Source organism: Rhinopithecus roxellana, chromosome 4 (genome assembly GCF_007565055.1).
Source record: "Rhinopithecus roxellana isolate Shanxi Qingling chromosome 4, ASM756505v1, whole genome shotgun sequence".
In the NCBI taxonomy this organism is placed as follows: Eukaryota; Metazoa; Chordata; class Mammalia; order Primates; family Cercopithecidae; genus Rhinopithecus; species Rhinopithecus roxellana.
The window spans coordinates 24,561,901-24,585,826 of record NC_044552.1 but is presented as its reverse complement, the minus strand read 5'-3'; the positions used below and the strand labels follow the sequence as shown (position 1 = coordinate 24,585,826).

The window sequence follows — 23,926 nt, the reverse complement described above, 5'->3', positions numbered from 1 at the left end:
CCCTGAAGTTAGCCCCAGAGTTGCATCTGAGCATTTGGATCCAAGACAGAAAGTCATTTTGGGGTTTGGACCTGGCTGATCTTGGAACCATGTTCTGAAAAGGAAGCTTTCTACTTGCAGAAGAGCAAGGGTGAGCTCTGAATAGGAGAGGAAATCATGAGGGGAAAAGACAGATGGGCAGATTCCCAAGCAAACTTGGAATATATTTGCCAGCCTCTTTTCAGCTGTGATAAAATACACATCAACACAAAATTTGCCATTGTAACCATTTAAGTGTACAATGCAGTAACATTTAGTAGGTGCACAACGTTATGCAGCCATCATCACTATCAAGTTCCAGAGCATTTTCATCACCCTAGAAGGAAACTCTGTACCTGTTAAGCAGTTACCTTCCACTCTTCCCTGCCACCAGCCCCTGCACCATTAACCCAGTTTCTGTCTCTCTAGATTTGCTTCTTCTGAATATTTTATCAAAATGGAATCATACAATATACGGCCTTTTATGACTGGCTTCTTTCATTTGACATGTTTTCAAGGTTCATCCAAGTTGTAGCATGTATGAGTACATTATTCCTTTTATGGTAATATAACATTCCATTGCACAATAGATTACATGTTGTTTATCCATTCATCAGTTGATGGGCATTTTCTTTTAAATTAAATAGAGAAAACAAAAGAGGAGTTACAAATTATCACCCCCCCCAAAAATACTTGCTTTTCTATTTACCTATGAAGTTACTTTTAGCTGTGTACTTCTTTGCTGCATATGGCTTCAAGTTGCTATCTAATGTCCTTTTATTTCAGTGTGAAGCATTCCTTTTAGCATTAATTGTAGAATAGGTTTACCAGAGACAAATGCCATCAGCTTTTATTTACCTGTGCATGTCTGAATTTCTCCATTATTTCTGACAGAGAGTTTTGCCAAATATGCAACTGTCAGTTGAGACAGGTTTTTTTTTCTTTCTGAACTTTAAGTTTGTCATGCCAATGTCTTCTGAACTCCATAGTTTCTTTTTTTTTTTTTTGAGACGGAGTCTCGCTCGGTTGCCCGGGCTGGAGTGCAGTGGCCGGATCTCAGCTCACTGCAAGCTCCGCCTCCTGGGTTCACGCCATTCTCCTGCCTCAGCCTCCCGAGTAGCTGGGACTACAGGCGCCCGCCACATCGCCCGGCTAGTTTTTTGTATTTTTTAGTAGAGACGGGGTTTCACCATGTTAGCCAGGATGGTCTCAATCTCCTGACCTCGTGATCCACCCGTCTCGGCCTCCCAAAGTGCTGGGATTACAGTCTTGAGCCACCGCGCCCGGCCTGAACTCCATAGTTTCTGAAGAAGATTTGGTGGTTAATCTCATGGAGGATCCTTGTACTCGATGAGTCCCTTCTCTTGTTGTTTTCAAGATACTCTGTTTGTCTTTGACTTTTGACAGTTTCATTATAATGTCTCTCAGTGTGGACATCTTTGAATTACGGCTACTTTAAATGTTTCAGTGTGTTGGATACCCAGATTCATGTTTTTAATAAAATTTCCGAAGTTTGGGGTCATTATTGCTTTAAATACTCTTTCCTCCCTCTTCTTCCTTCTCTCTTTTGGGGACTCCCAAAATGCATATACTTGATGTTGTCTCTCAGATCTCTTCTGTTCATTTTTCTTCATACTTTTTCCCTTCTGCTCCTCAAATGGGCAATTTCAATTGGCCTATCTTTGAGTTTACTGATTCTTCATTCTGCAAACTAAAATCTGCTCTTGAAGCCCTCCAGTGAATTTTCCATTTTACTTCCTGTACCTTTCAGCTCCAGATTTCCATTTGCTTCCTTTTTACAATTATTTATTGATTTCTGCTATTTAGTGAAACGTAGTTCTCCTGATTTTCTTTAGTTATTTGTCCATAGTTTCCTTTAGCTCTTTGACTATGTTTAAGATGGTTGATTCAAAGTCTTTGTCTAGTAAGTCAGTCCACTCTTCTTCAGGAACAATTTCTTTCCATTGTTTTTCCTGTGAATGAGTCATACTTTCATACATGCATAACTCATGTTTTTTGAAGTTGAAAACTAGACATTTTCAATATTATGATGTGGTAACTGTGAAAATTACATTTTCTAAACTATTTTTGTATAGATTATATTCTTTATTGTATGTGGTCACTGAAGTCTCATAGTTGTAGATGTGTGGCCTTATTTCTGAGTTCTCTATTCTATTCCATTGGTCTATGCATCTGTTTTTGTACCAGTACCATGCTGTTTTGGTTACTGTAGCCTTGTATTATAGTTTGAAGTCAAGTAGCATGATGCCTCCAGCTTTGTTCTTTTTGCTTAAAATTGTCTAGACCATAAAGCTCTTTTTGGTTCTATATGAATTTTAAAATCATTTCTTCTAATTCTGTGAAAAATACCAATGGTAGTTTAATGAGAATAGCATTGACTCTATAAATTATTTTGGGCAATATGACCATTTTCACGAAATTGATTCTTTCTATCCATGAGCATGGAGTGTTTTTCCATTGTTTGTGTCCTCTCTGATTTACTTGAGCAGCAATTTGTAGTTCTCCTTGAAGAGATTCTTCAATTCCTTTGTGATCTGTATTCCTAGGCATCTTATTCTGTTTGTAGCAATTGTGAATAGAAGTTTATTCACGATAGATTAGCATCCCTAGTGAGGAAAAAGCACCTAAAACTCTTCAGAGAACAACAATAAAAATTTTTAAATATGTTTAGTTATAAGTTAAAATTAGAAGTTAAAAATTTTTAACTTCTGCATTTTCTATAAATCTTATGTATCTTCTTTCTACCCATCTATCTTTTAATCCATCCAGATACATTTTTTTTCAATATCATCACCTGAATTTATCCAATGCATGATGATCCATACAAAGTTCAGAGATTGGTAAAAGTTTCTAGAATTAAACTGCTATGAATAGTAGCTTAATTTCTGTCTCTCTCTGGATGCAAATTTAATTAAGTAAACTGTCAAATGTCTACTCATTTATTTATATGTTATATGTACATTACAATGAATATGAAAATATATACAACAGGTATATATTTGACATGTTTTTGTCATAAAATAGTCTGTATATTGAATTAATTGCTAAAACATTTTGTTGACCATGTTATGTATTAAACTAAACCTTGATAATCAATTCTGCAAAATGTTATGGTACATAGAAGATTATATATAAGATTGTAAAGAAACCAAAGTGGGCAGGGTGCTGTAGCTCACGTCTGTAATCCTAGCACTTTGAGAAGCCGAGGCGGGTGGATCACAAGGTCAAGAGATCAAGACCATCCTGGCCAGCATGGTGAAGCCTTGTCTCTACTAAAAATACAAAACTTAGTCGGTTGTGGTGTCACATGCCTGTAATCTCAGCCACTAGGGAGACTGAGACAGGAGAATCTCTTGAACCCAAGAGGCAGAGATTGCAGTGAGCCGAGATCACACTACTGCACTCCAGACTGGCAACAGAGCAAGACTCCATCTCAAAAAAAAAAAAAAGAAAAAAGACAAAGAAGAAGAAACCGAAGTGAGTTATAGCTTTAAAAAAAAGTATGAAATATTCTTCATTGTCTAATTTTTATCATTTTTAATGTGGTAAATTTTATAATACAAAAAGCTAAAAAAAAAAAAAAAGAAGTTTATTCACGATTTGACTCTCTGCTTGTCTATTGTTGTATAGGAATGCTTGTGACTTCTGCCATTGATTTTGTATCCTGAGACTTTACTGAAGTTGCTTATCAGCTTAAGAAGCTTTTCAGCTGAAACAATGGGGTTTTCTAGATATAGGATCATGTCATTTGCAAACAAAGACAATTTGACTTCCTCTCTTCCTGTTTGAATATCCTTTCTTTCTCTCACCTGATTGCCCTGGCCAGAACTTCCAATACTGTGTTGAGTAGGACTGGTGAGAGAGGGCATCCTTGTCTTGTGCTGGTGTTAAAAGGGAATGTTTTCAGCTTTTGCCCATTCAGTATGATACTGGTTGTGCGTTTGTCATAGATGACTTTTATTATCTTGAGGTATGTTCCTTCAATACCCAGTTTACTGAGAGTTTTAAAATGTGGAATGCTTCATGAATTTGCATGTCACCCTTGTGCAGGGGCCATGCTAATCTTCTCTGTATCTTTCCAATTTTAATATATGTGCTGCCAAAGTGAGTACTGACCACAAGTTCTTAGAAGTGGAGATAAGTGAAGAACTGTGGGTGAGATGGAGTGTTGAATTTCATCTGCACTAATTTCTGCATCTAACAAAATGTGATTATCTCTGTCTTTTATTCTTTAATTAAGTGGTAAAATGCATTACAGATTTAAAGTTTAAATATTCTTGTATCCTGGGGATGAATAACCTGGGCAGGATATTTAATTTATTTAAAACTCACTGGTGGACACAGTCTAGTACTGTTTTTCTCAGTATTTTTACCTCTAATTGCTTCGAAATGATTATCCTATCATGTTTTCTCTTATGTATTCCCTTGTTGGCTTTAGAATCAATGTTATTTATACATAAACAATAATGAGTTTACTGGCTTTCTCTCTGTTTCCTCATTCTCTTGAATATTACGTATAAATTCAGTAGCCTTCTTCGAAGTTTTGGTAGAACTTATCTGTAAAACAGTCTGGATATTCCTGAAGGGAAATAAAGTTTTACAACCGTTTTAACTTCTTTACTTGTAATAAGTTCTCCCCATTGATATAATCTTATTCATAGTCTCAAAATTATTTAAACTGCTACTATATTTTTAGTGGCATTTTTATCTATCATAATGTTATTTATTCTTAATTGCCATTGCCTGTTTTATTTCTCCGTCCAAAAAAAGCAGCTGCTTTTGGTTAGCTGGGCCCTCAGCAGTGGCAGCTGCCAGGTCAGCCCTGTTGAGTGGCGACTCAATTGCTGTGCCCATGCAGTGTCCATGGCAGCCACCACGGCCACTTTGTGCAGGGAGTCCATGAGCAAGCCCTGTGCAGCTGAGTGGCATCGTCCGTCAAGCCACCTCACTCACCTGATTACAGGGAGCCCCAGTACCTTAAAGACCCTCTGGTAGCCATCCACACACAACCACTGTAGGCACACACTCGGCCTATAGCAAGAGGTCTATGCGTACCTCTCTCCTCTACCTCCCAGTTTTCCAACTCTATTTTCCCCAAGTTCTTGACTGACCAGCCAAGGCACGAGCCACTGCCCATGACTCATTCAGTCATGCACTACTGGGCATCATTTCACACCCCCCACCTCCCATGGGCTTGTTTGGGTTCGATTCCTAGTTCCTGGCTTGAGAGCCATTTCCAAAGCTGTTCTGGTGTCAGCTCCCAAGCCTACTGCTGTTGTTGTAGATTTTCCTGTTTACGTGTATTTATTTCCTGGAATTAAAAACAATTGCACTAATTTTTTCAATTCAGCATTTCCAAGGATATGCAGTAGGAGTGATTCTTCTCAGTGTAGATAGAATTGCTTCAAAACACCAGCAATGTATATTTGAGGGAAGGACAGCATGCACGGAGAAAGGAGGACAACCCACAAGTGGGCAGTGGAGTTTCACAAAATGAACACTTGGGTAAACAACATCCACCTCAGGGTACACCAATCACAGCCTGCCGGAAACACCTTTGGGTCCTACTCAGTCATAAACCACCCTCCCCACCCTAGAGTAGCCACTCTTGATTTCTGACACAGACGAGTTCTGCCAGTTCCACTTGAATGGCATTATACAGTCACCATCATGCCCCTGGGTCTCATCATCTGGCTCTGTGTGGTTGTAGCCTATTCACTCCTGTGGCTGTCCAATGCTCCACTTTATAAATAGCTCATATTTCTTGTCCCTTCACTACTGATAGACAATTGTGTTGTATCCAGATTTTACAAGTCGTGCTGCTATGAATAATATTTTCATATATTTTGGCACACACATACACGCATTTCTATTGGTTGACAACTAAGAGTGCTATTGCTGGGTCATAGGTGAGTAGATGCTTGGCTTAGTCTCTGGTTAACAAATTTCTAGTAGTAAACAAACAGTAGAGGAGCGTGAATCTCTTACTTAGAAATTATTCGGATAATAAATGAGGAAGGAATGAGAGACCGAGACTATAATAACTCTTTTGCAAACCATCATGAGTTAACAGATTTAACCATTGAACAGCAATGGCAACTAACAACACAATAAAACAAAAAACTAATGTCAGGTTCTTCCTCTTGATGGAAGAATGCAATACAGCACCATCAAGCAAGTACAAGTGACAAAGAAACCAAGCTTGAATATAAGCTAACCTCCGTAGCCAATTACCAATTTACAGGCAATACAGATAATAAAAACACATATTAAACAATGGCTTGGGAAGCAATCAGCAAAATGCACACTATGGGAAGCTCTACCACACAATATAAATTTCAAGAAAGAATCTATAGAATAAAAGAGAACAAAAGCATATTTCTAAATGTAAAACTAAATTATAATTTTGGATGATAAAATATAAAATAGAACAAAGAAGTGATGATGTGAAAGTCAGGATATATTTTTATTTGGGGGAGAAAAGAGTTTATTGCTGAGCTGGGGCAAATGATGGGGCTTCTGATTTGCTCCACAAACGTCTATCCCTGGTAGTTAATGGGTGTTCACTTTTTATTCAAGGACACAAATTTTAGACAGTTTCTTTTTCCTTTTGGAGTCCTACATTTTATTTTATGACACAAAGGTTAAGGAAAAAATAATTTATAGAGTATGGTTACTGTTTTGCACAAAGTCCCCTCCCCATCTTCCCCCTGAGCACCCAGAACAATCAGCAGACCCAGGACCCCCAGCAGGGGTGACCTCACTTCTAGGTGTGTGTGCAGCTCACATCAGCAGAGGCAAATGCAGGTCTACTCCTTGACTCTTGGAAAAGCCTGATAGGACACAGCTGAGGGGAAGCCTTCCCCGCCGTCTGCAGGCTCTTGACCATCAGTGTAGAGGGAGCGGGTGCTCACCTCTCCCACAGCAGGCGCCTTCACGGCCACAGCCTCCTCTCTGCATGGGGAGTTCATGGCCCTTCCCCTGAACACAGTGACATGGATCTCGCCAAAGGTGGAGATGACACTATTCCTCCTCCCACCATCTTTTGCTATAGAGCAGCTGGAGTACGTTCCACCCACACACAGGACAGGGAGCTGACAACCAAGGAGGGGAGGATCAATACTCCAGCTTTCTCTACTTGTAATAAATTCTCCACATTGCCATAATCTTGTTCATAGTCTCAAAATTATTTAAACCTCTACTATATCTTTAGTGGCATATTTATGTATCCTAACGTTATTTTATTCTTAATTACCATTGCCTGTTTTATTTCTCCATCAAAAAAAAAAAAAAAAATTAGCTGCTTTTGGTTGGCTGGGCCCTCAGCAGTGGCAGCTGCCAGGTCAGCCTTGGTGAGTGGCGACTCAATTGCTGTGCCCATGCAGTGTCCATCGCAGCCCCCACGGCCACTTTGTGCAGGAACTCCATGAGCAAGCCCTGTGCGCTTCTTTTGCTTTACAGGAAACTTGACTCAGGCTGGTGTCCAGTGAAGAAATCCCAGGTGCATGGAAAGGAGAGGAGGACCTCAGGGATGCGAGAGATCAGCAAAAGGAAGCGCATGGACCACCAGGTGGCGCTGCTGCGCTGTTCCTGCTACCAGGAGGTGGATGCCCAGGATGAGCTTTAAGGTGGAGAGAGGGATGTCATTGTTCATCCTCCAGGTTCCAAGTAAAAACCTTCCGGCCAGTCTTGGCCGCGCGTCCCTGTGTAGCGAGCGGGCTCGGAGGTGCTCACCGCTGCTGTCATGGTTCATTTGCTAAACTGCATCATCGCTGTGTCTCAGAACATGAGCATTGGCAAGAACCGAGAAGAATCGATCTTTAAAGGATAGAATTAATTTAGTTCTCAGCAGAGAACTCAAGGAACCTCCACAAGGAGCTCATTTTCTTGCCAGAAGTCTGGATGATATCTTAAAACTTACGGAACAACCAGAATTAGCCAATAAAGTAGACATGATTTGGATAGTTGGTGGCAGTTCTGTTTATAAGGAAGCCATGAATCACCCAGGCCATCTTAAACTATTTGTGACAAGGATCATGCGGGACTTTGAAAGTGACACATTTTTTCCAGAAATTGATTTGGAAAAATATCAACTTCTGCCAGAATACCCAGGTGTTCTCTCTGATGTCCAGGAGGAGAAAGACATTAAGTTCAAATTTGAAGTATATGAGAAGAATGATTAATATGAAGGTGTTTTCTGGTTTATTTTAAGTTGTTCTCCCTCCCTCAGGAAAAAAAATTATATGCTTTTACATGAGAAGAAAAAGACTTTTGCTGACTTTGGATCCATGAATAATTATTTGTAAGCAATGTGTTTTTATTCTGCACTAGTCTTGAATATATCAGATACCATTTATGAAACATTCTTGCTATAACGAAGTGCCTCTCCAAGACCCCAACTGAGTCCCCACACCTGCTACAGTGAGCTGCCATTCCACACCCATCGCACATGGCACTCTGCCCAGTCCTTGACATTGTCGGGCTTTTCAAATGTTGGTAGTATTTATTAAAGATGAAGATGCACATACCTTCCAACTGAGCAGTTTCACTAGTGGGAAATACCAAAATCTTCCTACGTGTGTATCTAGAGGTTTGTAGACAAATGTTGCAGCCTTGTTTGTAGCAGTGAAAAATTGAAAACAACCTGGAAGTCCAGTGATGGGAAAATGAATATATTTCTGTCTCAGATTGGGGAAGCCAAAGCAGATTCCAAGACTGAAATTTCAGTGAAAACAGTTTATTTGCTAGGTCTTACCAGAAAGCATCAATTGAGGTATGGAGAAATGGAACTGAGAAGATAAGAAAAGCAGTTTGAAGTCAGTGAGCAGGTTCTCATCGGTAACAAGCTCCATACTGCTGAGATACAGGAAACGGAGGGGAGAAAGCTGGAGTATTGATCCCCCACTCCTTGGTTGTCAGCTCCCTGTCCTGTGTGTGGGTGGAACGTACTCTAGCTGCTCTATAGCAAGTTCCAGGTGTTTGCAGTAAGAAGCTGCTGGCACGCGTGGGAATCATGAATGGCAAACGCTTAAAGCAATTCCATGTTTAAGTATATAACCTCTTCATATCTTTTTTTTTTTTTTAACAGAGTTTCGTTCTTGTTACCCAGATGGAGTGCAATGGCGTGACCTCAGCTCACTGCAACCTCCGACTTCCCGGGTTCAAGCGATTTTCCTGCCTCAGGTTCCCAAGTAAATGGGACTACAGGTGTGCACCACGACACCAGCTAATTTTGTGTTTTTAGTGCAGATGACGTTTCACCGTGTTGGTCAGGCTGGTCTCGAACTCCTGACCTCAAGTGATCCACCCACCTCAGCCTCCCAAAGTGCTGGGATTACAGGCGTAAGCCACCGCACCTGGCAGATCTTTATTCTTTTTATGTAGTAAAAAGTATAAAGACACACATGGTTTATTTGAAATATTTTATGGTTTAAAGAAATACAGAAGCAGGAAATCCAATTCTAAGTTCAAGTGAGGGATTGTGGTAGTTTGAACCAGAAGGTTGCATGTAGTAAGACACTGTGATTTAAGACATATTTTAAAATTGGAAGTAGCAGGATATTCTGATGGAGTTTGACTTTGGTTTTGGGCCCACTGAGTTTGAGATGCCTTTGAGAAATGAAGGAAGAAGAGAGAGAATAAAAGAAAAACTGGCCAGGCACAGTGGCTCACGCCTGTAACACATTGGCTCAGCATTTTGGGAGGCAGAGAGAGATAGATCCCTTGAGATCAGCTTGGGCAACATGGTGAAGCCCCATCTCTACAAAAAATACAAAAATTGGCTGTGCATTGTGGCGCCCACCTGTAGTCCCATCTGCTCAGGGGACTGAGGTGGATGAATTGAGCCCAAGCAGTCACGGCTGCAGTGAGTTGTGATTGTGCCACTGCACTCCAGCCTGGGTGACAGAAGAGACCCTGTCTTGAAAAAGAAGCTGAAAACAATGGAAGCATGCCTTCAGAATTCTAGAAAGAAAGTGATTTTCAATGGATAAATCTATATTCAGCCAAATAATCAAGGATGAAGGTAAAATAATACATTTTTAGGCAAGCAAGGACTCAGGGGTTACCTCCATGTGCCCTTTCTTCAGAAGCTATTGGAGAAAATACTCCCACAAAATGAAGTAGACAAACCAGAGAATGACATGGATCCAGCAAATAGGATCCAACACAGGAAATATTCCAGCTATGGAGCTGGCTTAAAAAAAAAACAAAAAACAAACAAAAACAGTAAAAATATTAATAGGCTAGCTGGGTGGAATGGCTCATGCCAGCAGTTCCAGCTACTCAGGAGGCTAAAAGCAAGAGGTTGGCTTGAGTCCAACATTTCCAGACCAGCCTGGCCACCATAGTGAGATTCCCTTCTCTTAAAAATAATAATAGGTTATTGCCAGATTTGGGGCATTTGGAAAGAAGTTCATTGAAGATAAAGCAAAAGTGAAAAAAACAAGAGGGAAGGGTGGTTAGACAATCATTAATTCTAGGGCACAAGGAAGTGCAGGATAGGAAGTAAGAGCATGATACCTTGTTTTTCTCAACAATGAGCAATATGTATATAGTCATAATGATGCAGTGACTGCTTAGCCCCTAACTCTGGTAACTACTTTGGGACAATATGGGAGGAAAAGTGAAGATAGTGATGGTGTAAGAGCTAAATCCTCATCTGTCATTCAAGAAATCACTTAAAATGTGTAAAATAATCAAGAAATGACTAAGTAGTTATGTGAGGAGAAAAACAGAAGACATTGCAAAAAGAGTTGAAAGTCATTGCTCTGGAGGATTAGGAGAGACAGGGCAGGGGACAGTTAGGATGCATTATAAACTGAAGAGGCTTTTTAAAATTACATGTGTTAATATATGCACCCACTTGAAAAACTGAAAAAGTAATAATTTGGAAAAACCCATGAAGGCAACTACCAGAAGGAAAAACTGAGAGAAAAAAAGTGCTTGTCTCTGGAAAGAACAAATGGCAGGACTGTTGCTTTCATTGTAAGACTTTTAGAGCCATTTGATTTTACTTAACCATTTTCACCTATTTCTTTAGTAAAACAACTCTATCATAATAAAAAGTTACATTCATTCACAGAAAACAAACAAACAAACAAAAACCTTTCCTGCACAGCCCATCTCATTCTCCAGGAATCCTCAGCGCTAATGAGGACTGTCTCCTTCTCACCTCCCTGGACTGGACTTTTTACCACTGGAAAGTGGATGTGATTTCTAGTTTTTGCATGTCCTGGTTTATTGTGCTGCCAGTAAAATAAAATCAAAATACATACTGAATAAATAATAAATAAAATAACCCACAGTGAGCAAAGGTTTACAATGTATTTTTTGGAGTCAAGATTCATTCTGTGGCCTGGACTGGAGACCAGTGGTGCGATCACAGTTCACTGCAGCCTTGAACCCATAAGCTCAAGGGATCTTCCCATTTCAGCCTTCCCAATACCTGCGAATACAAGCGTCCACCACCAGGCCCAGCTAACTTTACTTATTTTTGTATCTTTTAGAGATGAGGGTGTCACAATGTTGTCCAAGCTGGTCTCCAACTTCTGATCTCAAGCAATCCTCTTGCCTTAGCATCCTGAACTGCTGGGATTACAGGGGTGAGCTGTCATGCCTGGCTTGTAATATATGGACACCATCAAGGTTTTCTTCTCCAAGTGTGGACACAGCAGCAGAGGCCCCTTGTCTCTTGGGTCAGGACACTGGGTAGAGTGGAATAGCAGGACAACAAAGTCCCTGCAGAAAGCGCCCATGCGGAAGAGGTCCAGCAGGAAGGGCCAACTGTCCCAGGGCCACCATGTTTAGGGATAACTCCTCTTTCTGGGCAGGACTGTTCTGTGATTAGTTTTGTATTCGCAATAGTTCTGAAATTGTAGGATGATGAGACTCAAGACTGGCTGGAATTTGTTTTCAAAAAACCATCTCCAAGATTTGTTGATTTTTTGAATGGTTTTCAGTGTTGCAATTTCCTTCAGAACTTAACTCATTCTTAACATTTCACAGTCTACTTTCAGTTAATAATGTACTAGTACCCATACATGTAGAAATATTGCAATCATTTATCCTCTGCAAAATGTCCATCTTTTATGGTATAAATATTATATGGAATATATCTGTATAGGTTGTAAGTCCCATGATAAAAAACTTTTTCTTATCTTTAAACAGTTCTATGTATATAAAGTAAGAATAAATGAGGGGAGCAAGATAGCCTTTTGCACTTAGCTCAGTATTTACCATTTTTGATCATCTTCATCTTTTCTGATAATCTCAGTTTCCACCTGGTATCATTTGTCTCTAGTCTGAAGAATTTTCTTTATCAGTTGTTATTGTAGAGATCTGCTGGCGAGAAATTCTCTTAATTTTCTTTTACCTGAAATATCTCCTTATTTGCCTATCCTTGAAGGACATCTATGCTGGATATAGAATTCTTAGTTAACTTTTTTGTCCTCTGGCACTTTAAAGATGTTATTCTACTTTCTTTTGTTTCTATGGTTTCTAATAAGAAGACATGGGTCAGGACAAGAGCAAGAGAGAAACAAAAACTGGGAAAATAACATAGTAGACCTAAAACTTGTCATATCAATAATGACAAAAACCTCTATGAATCAACACTCTAATGAAGGGCAGAGATTGTGTGACTGGGTTTAAAAAAACACGGAACCCAACCATATGCTCTTTCCAGACATGCACTTTGTTTGTTTGTTTTAATTTAACTTTTATTTTTAGTTAAGGGGCATATGTGCAGGTTTGTTATATAGGTAAACTTGTGTCGTGGGTTTTGTTGTACAGATTATTTCTATACCCATTAGTATCCACCCAAGTATTAAGCCTTAGTACCCATTAGCTATTTTTCCTGATCCTCTCCCTCCTCCCACCCTCCACCCTCAAGTGGACCCCAGTGTGTGTTGTTCCCCTTTACGTGACCGTGTATTCTCATCATTTAGCTCCCACTTATAAGTGAGAACATGTGATATATAGTTTTCTCTTCCTGCAATAGTTTGCTAAGAATAATGGCCTCCAAATCCATCCATGTTCCTGCAAAGGACATAATCTCATTCTTTTTATGGCTGTATAGTATTCTACAGTGTATATGTGTCACATTTTCTTTATCCAGTCTACCATTGATGGTCATTTAGGTTGACTCCAAGTCTTTGCTATTGTGAATAGTGGTTCAATAAACATATGTGTACATGTAAGACATGCACTTTCTTTTTTTATTTAACTTATTTTACTTTAAGTTCCAGGATTCATGTGCAGAACATGCAGGTTTGTTGCATATGTGTAGTCTGCCATGGTGGTTTGCTGCACCCATTCACCCATCTTCTAAGTTCCCTCCCCTCACCCCGACTCCCCAACGGGCCTTGGTGTGTGTTGTTCCTCTCACTGTGTCCATGTGTTCTCATTGTTCAGCTCCCACTTAGGAGTGAGAACACGCAGTGTTAGGTTTTCTGTTCCCATGTTAGTCTGCTGAGGATGATGACTTCCAGCTTCATCCATGTTTCTGTAAAAAACATGAACTCATTTCCTTTTATGACTGTGTAGTATTCCATGGTGTATATCTACCATATTTTCTTTACCCAGACTATCACTGATGGGCATGTGGGTTGGTTCTATGTCTTTGTTATTGAATACAGTGCTTCAATAAACATACATGTACATGTGTCTTTATAGTAGAATGATTCATATTCCTTTGGGTGTATACCCAGTAATGGGGTTGCTGGGTCAAATAGTATTTCTGGTTCTAGATCTTTGAGGAATGGTCCCACCATCCTCCACAATAGTTGAACTATTTTACATTCCCACCAACAGTGGAAAAGCATTCCTATTTCTCCACAGTCTCGCCAGCATCTATTGTTTCTTCACTTTTTAATAATTGCCATTCTGACTGGCAGGAGATAGTACATCATTGTGGTTTTGATTTGCTTTTCTCTAATGATCATTGATATTGAGCTTTTTTTCATATGTTTCTTCTTCTGAGAAGTGTCTATTCATATCCTTTGCCAATTTTTGATGGGGCTGGGGTTTTTTTGTCTTGTAAATTTGTTTAAGTTCCTTGTAAACAAACATGTGAGCTCTCATCGTTCTTGTTTAAACACCTAACAGGCATCCTAACCAGTGCAACATGGCAAGAAAATGAAATGAGACCAATAGAAGGACAGGGCATGGTGGCTCATGCCTGTAATCCCTGCATTTTAGGAGGCTGAGGTGGGAGGATCACTTGAGTTCAGGAGTTGGAGACCAGCCTGATAGTGAGACCTCATGTCTACCAAATAAAAATGATTTTAAAAGAAAAAAGATCAATAGATAGGAAAGGAAGAAACAAAAGTCTTTCTTTGTCACCAGCTTCATTGCATATGTAGAAAACACTAGGAGATTCTGAAAAAGTCTCTGGAATTAATCATTAAATTTGCAAAATAGTTCACAAAATATATGTAATAAGTCAGTTAGACGAACATGAAAAGATAGAAAACAATACTAGTCATCTAAGAAGCGCAAGTTAAAACCACAATGAGAAGCCATCACACACCACCTAGAATAGGTAACGTTAAAAAGACATTTGATAAGTCTAAATACTGTCAAGTATATGGAAAAAATAGGAATGTCTGATATTGCTGGTAGGAATGCAAAAAATGTGGCAGTCAACTTGTAAAGCAGTATGGCAATTTCTTATACAGCTACCCGTCCACTACCACATGACCCAGCAATTCCACAAATATGTATTTATCCAAAAGAAATAAAAATGTAAGGCCACACTTGTAAGCAGTTATTTCTAGTGGCTTCATTAATAACAAACCCTAGCTGGAGGAATCCACATGTCAATCAGCTAGAGAATAGAGAAACCAATGAATAAACTGGGATTCCACCAATACTCAGCAGCTGCTCAGCAACAAACATGAGTGAATGGCATCATCTCAAATACCATTATGCTAAGGGAGAGACCAAACGAAGGACTACACAACATATGATTGCATGTCCATTAAATTCTAGAAATTTCACTATTGCAGTGACAGAAAACAGAGCGGCGGTTGAGTGAAGGGAAGGGGTGAGGGTGGGAGGCAAGGATTAAACTAAGAGGAGAGGAGGGTGTGAGGGATGAGGGCAGAGAGAAGGGCTGGGGAAGCAGGAGGTAGGGAAAAGGAGCAGGGGAAAGGACTCCAAAGCAGTGGAGGAGACTGGCAGGGGGTTCTCTGCCTTCGGTGTTTCTCTACTGGGCAGTATGGTAGTTACATGACTATAAATAATTACCAGTATTCACCAAGAAGCACAGCTAAAACTGGTGAATTTTATTAAACGTAAACGCCCTAATTAGCAAAAAAAAAAAAAAAAAAAAAGTTGGGGGTGGGGGGGAGGAGAGGCAAAAAGAAAGACATTTTTAGATCATCAAAGCCATAAAATTCATTTCCTATGGGTCCTGTAGTACATTTAATTTTAAAGGAAATTCTTCAGGTTGAAGGGAAATGATACTAGATGGTGACCCAGATACACAGAAAGGAACAATTAACAACAAGAATGATGCACATACACATGTCACATTCACATTCATTTTCTTAATTTCCTGAAGACATGTGGCTGCTTGTCTAAAACAAAAGGTATTACACTGTATCATTGAGTTCATAATATAGATTGATGTAATATATAAAACAATAACAGCATAATGGTAGGTTAAATGAAGCTACCCTGTTACAAGTGTCCTCTATTTTGCCGGGTGTCGTTTAATAGAACCTGAACTTCACTGTGAAAAGCCAAGGAATCGGGTTCCATTCTTACAACAGTAAAAAATTAGTGTAAAGAAATATAACCAAAAGCCACTAGGAGAATTAAAATCATAAACTACAAAATGTTTATTTGACACATAAGGAAGTAGTAGAGGAGGAACAGAAACAAAAAGAGATGAGACAAATTGAAAACATATAGGAAATTGTAGACCAGAATCCAACCATTGTTAAGTGAAGAAATGACAGGACTTTGCTCACATTAGCAGGACTGCTGAGCACTGTGGGGTGAACAGACACGGGCAGAAGGTGAGGGACAGTGTTAGTGCCACAATTCAGGAGTGACAGGGTAGCGGGGACTTAGGGGAAGGTGGGGTGTGAGGGATGAGAGGGGCAGAGAGAAGGGCTGAAGAAGCAGGAGGTGAGGAAAAGGAGCAGAGGAAAGAATTCTAAAGCAGTGGAAGAGCCTAGCAGGGGGTTCTTTGCATTCGGTATTCAATACATTTTGTTGGACTTCCTAAAAGCTAATTGGCTCCTTATGATTAAAAAAAAAACAGTTATAAAAATACCAAGTGTCCAGATAAAATATACACACTGCTTAGATGTGCATAGTTCAGGAAAACAGGCAGTGCTTGAGCGTCGGTGAAGAGCATTGGGTCTGCATGGAGCATGCGAAACTTTGAGGTGATGACTACAGGCTCCCGGTTGCAATAGACAGTAACAAACCCTGCTTCTCTGTATTCAGGAGATGTTCTGGACTCACACAGGGAAACTCGGGCTAAGGAATGAAGGTAATTTTAAATGCAACAACCCAGAGCCACAGATCCATAGTCTGGGAAAGTAAAACTTAAGAGTTTTGTAATGCTGTTTTGACACAGGTCTTTTACAGATTGGAATCTAATCATTCAGGGATTATCAACACTGTGCTACCTACTGTATTAATAAACAAAAAGGAAACTTCGTTTCTATGAGAATCTCTACGTGGTGGCTTCAGACAAAACTTCACCAGGTTTCAAGAAAAAACCCCTGTCTCTACACCTCCATTCCCAGGGCGAGCTCTCTTTGGCATGAAGTTCCCCGTGGTGAGTTTCCCTGTACAAAGGTCCAAGGGGAGAGGGAGTGGGAGGCAGGGAGTCCAGTTCAGGGACGGGTATTCCAGGACGAGTAAGGAAGGGGAAGGGGCTGGGCGCAGCCTGGTGGTCTCTCCCTGGTTTCCACAGACAGATCCTCGTCCAGGACTCAGGCAGACAGTGTGACAAAGAGGCTTGGTGTAGGAGAAGAGGGATCAGGACGAAGTCCCAGGTCCCGGGCGTGGCTCTTAGGGTCTCTGGCTCCCAGAGCCTTGTCTGCATTGGGGAGGCGCAAGTTGGTGATTCCCCACTCCCCTAGTTTCACTTCTTCTCCCAACCTGTATCTTCTCCCAACCGGTATCTTCTCCCAACCTGTATCTCCCAACCTGTATCTTCCTGTATCTTCTCCCAACCTATATCTTCCAGGATACTCCTGACACGTCCAGGTCCCACTCTCATAGGGTGTCGGATGTCTAAGCCAATCAGCGTCGCCGCGGTCCCAGTTCTAAACTCCTCACGCGCCCACCCGGACTCAGAGTCTCCTCAGACGCCAAGATGCGGGTCGTGGCGCCCCGAACCCTCCTCCTGCTGCTGTCGGCGGCCCTGACCCTGACCAAGACCTGGGCCGGTGAGTGCGGGGCCGGGAGGGAAATGGCCTCTGCGAGGGGACAGCAGGCGGGGGCGCAGGATCCGGGGAGCCGCGCGGGGAGGAGGGTCGAGCGGGTCTCAGCCTCTCCTCGCCCCAGGCTCCCACTCCTTGAGGTATTTCAGCACCACCGTGTCCCGGCCCGGCCGCGGGGAGCCCTGGTATCTCAAAGTCGGCTACGTGGACGACACGCAGTTCGTGCGGTTCGACGGCGACGCCGAGAGTCCGAGGATGGAGCCGCGGGCGCCGTGGGTGGAGCAGGAGGGGCCGGAATATTGGGAAGAGCAGACACGGAGAGCCAAGGCCGTCGCACAGTATTTCCGAGAGAACCTGCAGACCCTGCTCGGCTGCTACAACCAGAGCGAGGCCGGTGAGTGGCCCCCGCCCGGGACGCAGGTCACGACCCCTCCCCATACCCCACGGACGGGTAGCCCCGAGTCTCCGGGTCCGAGATCAGCCCCGAGGCCGCGGGGCCCGCCCAGACCCTCCATCGGGGAGAGCCCCAGGCGCCTTTACCCGGTTTCATTTTCAGTTGAGGCCAAAATCCCCGCGGGTTGGTCGGACGGGGCGGGGCTCGGTGGACAGTACTGACCGCCGGGACGGGGCCAGGGTCTCATACCTTCCAGATGATGGCTGGCTGCGACCTGGGACCCGACGGGCACCTCCTCCGCGGGTATTACCAGGAGGCCTACGACGGCAAGGATTACATCGCCCTGAACGAGGACCTGCGCTCCTGGACCGTGGCAGACACCGCGGCTCAGAACACCCAGCGCAAGCGGGAGGCGGACGGTTTTGCGAAGCAACTGAGAGCCTACCTGGAGGACGAGTGCCCGGAGTGGCTCCGCAGATACCTGGAGAACGGGAAGAAGACGCTGCAGCGCGCGGGTACCAGGGGCAGTGGGGAGCCTTCCCCATCACCTCTAGATCTCCCGGGATGGCCTCCCATGAGGAAGGGAGGAAAATGGGATCAGGGCTAGAATGTCGCCCTCCCTTGAATGGAGAATGGCATGAGCTTTCCTGATTTCCTCTGAGGACTTCCTCTGCTCTCTAGGACAATTAAGGGATGACGTCTCTGAGGACATGGAGGGGAAGACAGTCCCTAGAATACTGATCAGGGGTCCCCTTTGACCCCTGCAGCAGCCTTGGGCACCGTGAACTTTTCTCTCAGGCCTTGTTCTCTGCCTCACACTCAATGTGTTTGAAGGTCTGATTCCAACTTTTCTGAGTCCCTCGGCCTCCACTCAGGTCAGGACCAGAAGTCGCTGTTCCTCCCTCAGAGTCTAGAACTCGCCAAGGAATAGGAGATTATCCCAGGTGGCCTGTGTCCAGGCTGGTGTCTGGGTTCTGTGCTCCCTTCCCCACCCCAAGTGTCCTGTTCATTCTCAGGGTGGTCACATGGGTGCTGCTGGAGTGTCCCATGAGAGATGCAAAGCGCCTGAATTTTCTGACTCTTCCCATCAGACCCCCCAAAGACACATGTGACCCACCATCCCATCTCTGACCACGAGGCCATCCTAAGGTGCTGGGCCCTGGGCTTCTACCCTGCGGAGATCACACTGACCTGGCAGCGGGATGGGGAGGACCAAACTCAGGACACAGAGCTTGTGGAGACCAGGCCAGCAGGAGATGGAACCTTCCAGAAGTGGGGAGCTGTGGTGGTGCCTTCTGGAGAAGAGCAGAGATACACCTGCCATGTGCAGCACGGGGGGCTGCCGGAGCCCCTCACCCTGAGATGGGGTAAGAAGGGGGATGAGGGGTCATGCCTCTTCTCAGGGAAAGTAGGAGCCCTTCTGGAGCCCTTCAGCAGGGTCAGGGCCCCTCATCTTCCCTCCTTTCCCAGAGCCGTCTTCCCAGTCCACCATCCCCATCGTGGGCATTGTTGCTGGCCTGGCTGTCCTAGCAGCTGTGGTCACCGGAGCTGTGGTCGCTGCTGTGATGTGGAGGAGGAAGAGCTCAGGTAGGGAAGGGGTAAGGGGTGGGGTCTGGGTTTTCTTGTCCCATTGGGGGTTTCAAGCCCCAGGTAGAAGTGTTCCCTGCCTCATTACTGGGAAGCAGCATCCACACAGGAGCTAACTCAACCTGGGACCCTGTGTGCTACTCTTTTGTGTAGCACATGTGACAAAGAAGGACAGATGTATCACCTTGATGATTATAGTATTGGGGTCCTGATTCCAGCATTCATGAGTCAAGGGAAGGTCCCTGCTAAGGACAGACCTTAGGAGGGGAGTTGGTCCAGGACACACACCTGCTTTCCTCCTGTTTCCTGATCCTGCCCTGGGTCTGCAGTCATAGTTCTGGAAATTTCTCTTGGGTCCAAAGGAGGTTCCTCTAAGATCTTATGGCCCTGCTTCCTCCCAGCCTCCTCACAGGACATTTTCTTCCCACAGGTGGAAAAGGAGGGAGCTACTCTCAGGCTGCGTGTAAGTGGTGGGGGAGGGAGTGTGGAGGAGCTCACCCATCCCATAATTCCTCCTGTCCCATGTCTCCTGCGGGCTCTGACCAGGTCCTGTTTTTGTTCTACCCCAGCCAGCGACAGTGCCCAGGGCTCTGATGTGTCTCTCACGGCTTGAAAAGGTGAGACTCTTGGGGTCTAGAGTAGGGGAGACGGGGGAGGACAGAGGGGAAAGGCCTGGGTAATGGAGATTCTTTGATTGTGACGTTTCAAGTGTGTGGTGGCTTTTCAGAGTGTCATCACTTACCATGACTGACTTGACTTTGTTCATGACTGTTGTTTTCTGTAGCCTGAGACAACTGTCTTGTGTGGGACTGAGATGCAGGATTTCTTCACACCTCCCTTTTGTGACTTCAAGAGACTCTGGCATCTCTTTCTGCAAAGGCATCTGAACGTGTCTGCATCCCTGTTAGCATAATGTGAGGAGCTGGAGAGACAACTCACTCCCGTGTCCACCGTGACCCCTGTTCCCATGCTGACCTGTGTTTCCTCCCCAGTCATCTTTCCTGTTCCAGAGAGGTGGGGCTGGATGTCTCCATCTCAGTCTCAACTTTATGTGCACTGAGCTGCAACTTCTTACTTCCCTACTGAAAATAAGAATCTGAATATAAATTTGTTTTCTCAAATATTTGCTATGAGAGGTGGATGGATCAATTAAATAAGTCAAATCCTAGAATCTAAGAGAGCAAATAAAGACCTGAGAACCTTCCAGAATCTGCATGTTCGCTGTGCTGAGTGTCTTGCGGGTGGGGGTGGAGAAGGCAGTGAGGAGCCCAGTGTGGACTGGGCCTGTGCCTAGTTGCTGTTCAGTTCTTCATGGGCTTTATGTGGTCAGTCCTCAGCTGGGTCACCTTCACTGCTCCATCGTACTTGTCCCTTAGGTGGAAACTTGTCCAGTGGGAACTGTGACCACAGAGGCTCAGACATCGCCCAGGACGGCCCCTGCACACGGGGGTCTCTGTATTCGGAGACAAATTTTCAGAGCCATTCACCTCCTGCCCTGCTTCTAGAGCTTCTGTTCTGCTCTGCTCTCCTGCCCTCTCTCCCCGCCCTGGTTCTAGTGATCTTGGTGCTGAATCCAACCCCAACTCATGAATCTATAAAGCAGAGTCTAATTTAGACTTACATTTGTCTGTGAAATTGGACCCATCATCAAGGACTGTTCTTTCCTGAAGAGAGAACCTGGTTGTGAGCTGCAGTGTGCTGGGGTGGGGGGCATGGGGGGCGTTGCTGTAGAAAGAGGGATGGGGGAGGGAGGACACACAAGCAGCACTGCTGAGAAAAACATAGGTGGCCTCTAGCTCAGTGTGAGGGGACCTTGTGCTATAGCTGCCATAAAATGGCATTTGGCCTGAGGCTATGTTAATAAAGATACTGCCTTTAGAATAGGGAGGTGCTCTACAGTGATCATTCATTCAACTGACCTTTGTCGTTGGCCAGACATAGGACAGAATTGTTCTGCATCTGGGGAACACCATTGAAGTAAAATCAGAAAAATCTCTGGCCTTTTGTAGCCTATGTTCCAGTGGGAAGAGGCAGACGATAGATACACTATAACCAGAGTAAGGCAGGAAAGTTCTAGAAAGTGGTAAGTTCTGTGAGCAGGTGATTCAGGATGTGGGCAGTGGGGACAGGGAAGGTGGCTATTGTGCTGGGTGGTCAGTGTGTGCCTTGTTGCAAAGGTGACCTTTGAGGAAGGATTTGAGAGACATGAGGATGTCCAGGGAAGTTCTTTCCAGGCAGAGGAACCTCCAGTCCAAATGCACTATGGCAGGAAGGTGTCTGTGTTCCCAGAACAGCAAGGAGGCCAGGAGGGCTGGACAGAGAGAAACTGAGGTGAGGTCAGAGGTGCGGCCAGAGCAGGTGGGGCTTGAGGGGAATGGGGTTGGATATGACCTTTGATCTGAGTGGGATGAAGAGCCAGAGGATAGTTTTGAGCAGAAGAGGGCCATGATATAACTTCTCTTTTAAAAGGATCTCTGACTGCTGTGCTGAGAACAGAATTGAGAGCTGAGGGACGAGGGAGGCAGAAGGGAAACCAGTAGGAAGTGAGTGCAGTATTCCAGGCTGGAGATGTCGGTGACCTTGACTAGGGCATGAGAAGGGGAAAGAGTGGGACATGAGGGGATTCTGGATGCATTTGAAGATGGACTCACAGCATTTGCCAGTGGATTGTATCTGTGGTGTGAGAAAGACAAATCAAGGGCACCCATAGTTGTAAAATGAGTGAGTATAAGGGTGGAGCTGCTGTCAGTGGAGATGGGGAGACTCTGGCAGGAGCATACTGAGGAGGGGGCATCACAGGCACTCAGTGGAGATGTCTACTAGGAATGCAGGTGGGGGAGCAGGGGTGGAATTTGGACAGACAACTCCGGAGTTTAGAGGAAAGGAGAAATAGACTGGGCAGGAGAAATAGATTTAGGAGGTCACACCATATAAACAATACTTAAAACCTCAAGCATGGATGAGGGCACCCAAGGCAGTGATTGGCGGTGGAAAATAATGAGGGCAAGGACTGAACCCTGAACCTCCAGTTCTAAGGGATGTGATCAGACCACACGCAGAGCAGACTGCATGGTTCTGACCCCACATCTAGAGGACACTTAGACAAGGAACTCCTGTGTGAACAGGGATCACCTGGACGTGGTGCTGAGATCCAGGAAGTCTGGAGTCGAGCAAGAGATTCTTGATTTATGAAAAGGCTGGAGCTCATGTTGCTGGTCTCCAGATCAAGGACACCAGGATCCCACATGCCTGAGCAACAGCCTCGCCTCTAGGGTTTATTATATAAAGGATTCCTTGGTCTTCAGCATAAAACTCTGAGACAGGGGTTCTAGGGAGTGGCCTGAGTATTTTCTAAGCTCCCGCCAGCAATCGTGTTGCTCAACTAGATCGGGAACCACTGAGATCAGAGATCAGAGAGTGCCCAGGGAGGGTGGGTGGGGTAGGTTTTCAAACCCTGTTTAAAAGAGGATTTTCCTCACAGAAAGAAAAGGGAGGATGTGTATTATCAGTTATGAGATGTGGCATTCCCTGTTGTTCTCTCCACCATGGGGTAGAGGCCAGGTACACAATTCAGGATGTGGCTCTTGCACAAGGAACACCTGTGAATGCCGCTCTCTGACACCCGCCCACAGACTCAATTCTCACTCACTTATTGGAGCAAACCATGCGAAACAAATTTCTGTAATGTACACATAAAGTCGTATATCTGGTATTGGGGGCTAGTTTTATTGTGGGGAAGGCCACAGAAGCAGGCTGGAACCTACACATACAGGAACAGAATCCACAGCCCACCCTGGATCAGGTCCCTCCTAGGAACAACTGCCCCTGCTGCTGAGCACAGATGTCACTGCTCACACCTCTGACACCCTGGTGCTAGGACACTGGACCCTGAGGCCAGGACAGATGTCACTGCTGCACCTGGAAACTGGACATCACTACTGTCACTCAGCCATCTTTACTAAAATGCATTGCTGCACAGTCCCAGCCTCTCTGTCACCAGCATTCTGGCTCAGAGTATGGCAGTGATATAGGAGTGAAAGACAAATTATTTAGACAGGTAGTGAGGGTATAGAAGGCTTTTAATGAAAAGCAGGCTCCAAATTATTTTCTTTTCTATCAAGGTGTAGCCTGTAATATCAAGCTTCAGACACTAGACAAGTAATCTAGAAGCTTGCACGGGTGAATGCTGGCAGCTGTGCCAATAGGAATAGGACACCTGGGACTGGGCATGATCACAATGCTGACTCCATCTTCCCTTCTCTTTGCCAGGCTCCTTCCTTACAGTAAGGGAGCAGACAACATGGCACTGGCCAAGTGGCAAGCCCATTTACATAATAGGATTAGAGTGGGGCGAACAGCCTTCCACTTGCACTATGGAAATATCACACCTGGTCCAACCAACCTGTGCACCCTACAAAAATCAGACACCATCTCCTCAAGCCTGCCTGTAAAATCTGATGCACTCCCACTCCAGGCCGGAATTCCCTTCTGGGTGCCC

General features: G+C 44.0%; 1 non-coding gene and 2 pseudogenes across 2 annotated transcripts; 2 read left to right on the top strand and 1 right to left on the bottom strand.

The window, feature by feature from the left end:
• Positions 1 to 4,044: 4,044 nt before the first annotated feature.
• On the bottom strand, positions 4,045 to 4,151 carry LOC115897071. Its single transcript, XR_004057018.1, has one exon. It is a non-coding gene; the product is annotated as a U6 spliceosomal RNA (small nuclear RNA).
• Positions 4,152 to 7,783: 3,632 nt separating this feature from the next.
• LOC104662920 lies at positions 7,784 to 8,222 on the top strand (annotated as a pseudogene).
• Positions 8,223 to 16,683: 8,461 nt separating this feature from the next.
• Positions 16,684 to 20,637, top strand: LOC104662919 (annotated as a pseudogene). Its single transcript, XR_004056976.1, has 9 exons — positions 16,684 to 16,837; positions 17,252 to 17,453; positions 17,572 to 17,841; positions 18,081 to 18,356; positions 18,933 to 19,208; positions 19,312 to 19,428; positions 19,859 to 19,891; positions 19,998 to 20,045; positions 20,213 to 20,637. The product of XR_004056976.1 is annotated as a class I histocompatibility antigen, Gogo-B*0102 alpha chain-like (transcript).
• Positions 20,638 to 23,926: the final 3,289 nt, after the last annotated feature.